Raw genomic sequence first — 1,308 nt, 5'->3', positions numbered from 1 at the left:
ATTATTTTGCCATTTCTAATATACCATTCTACTATCACAAATTTGTCTTATTTGTCCTTATAAGTCAGAGGCAAAAAAAATATTTTAATTTTTTATCTTTTCAAATATATCCTTCTACCGCCACTAACTTTTCTTATTTGCCCTAAATTAGGGGCAAAGGAAGTATCGTAATTTTTTTAACTCTCACATATATTTAACTCATATTTAATCCGAAATAACTTAACTGGTGATAACTACGAGGGTATTTTTGAATAACTGATGAGCATATAAGAGATATATTGGAAACACAAAAAAGAAAAATTAGATATTTCCGAAATTTTGATAGGTATATAGACAATTATCCTATTTTATTATTACCATAACACGATGAATATATACAATATTTTTCTCTTTATATTATTAGCTAGTTGTAGGCTCGGAGCATGTAGATCTTTTTAAATATAGTATTAAAATTATTGTTCTTTGCGAGTTTGAACTTTTAAAAAATAATAATTATTTTACCTAATTTAATATGATATTATAATAAAAAATCTTGAGTCCAAGTCATCTCAGGCATCTAATATAATTGATTTTTTTTCTATTTACTCAAGCAAGGTCATAAGCCTATAAAAAGTGCTCGCGTCCAGAGAGAGAAATAAGTCATATGGACCCATATCTAAAACTTCAACGGGTGATTTTCTCACTCGTATGCTATCTATATTTAATCGGGTTCGGATTAGGTCCGGATCGGATATGAAATATTGCATATTTTGTACAATGATAGAAAAACAAGATAGAGGAATGCTTGATACAAAAGGATTTAGGCTTCGTTTGGAAAGGCCAAATATGCAAAATTTTTTAAAAAATAAATAAGTTTGCAAAAAAAACAAAACTAGCCGATTTTTTATGAAAGAAGGCCAAATATTATTTTATTTATTTATTTTAAAAAAAATAGAATTTAGGGTTTAAATAAATAAGATTCTGATGGCAACAAATCAAAAAAATAAATAAATATAAAAAATTAAAGTTTGTAGGAATATATTTGTTATTGGAAGCCGAATGAAATTATTAACTCCAAAATTTTAAAGCACGCAGGCATCACCAGAATTTAAGATCCGTCAATCCTAGCCTCCCTCAGTTTCGGGTTCGATCCGGCTCGAAGGCCATCATCGCCCGGTCCGCAAGAAGCCCTTTAAACCCCATATTCCCTTGCCTTCGTCGAGGAGGCGAAACCCGAAAGAGAAGAGGAGGAAGGGAGAAGGGCGAAGCAGAGGAAGAAGAAGAAGAAGGTCGGCGGCGGCGGATGGACCGCGGCGGCGGGGGGGGCGG

This window comes from Ananas comosus, linkage group 19, assembly GCF_001540865.1.
Source record: "Ananas comosus cultivar F153 linkage group 19, ASM154086v1, whole genome shotgun sequence".
Taxonomy (NCBI): Eukaryota; Viridiplantae; Streptophyta; class Magnoliopsida; order Poales; family Bromeliaceae; genus Ananas; species Ananas comosus.
The sequence above is the reverse complement of the archived record's forward strand: the minus strand, read 5'-3'. Positions refer to the sequence as shown.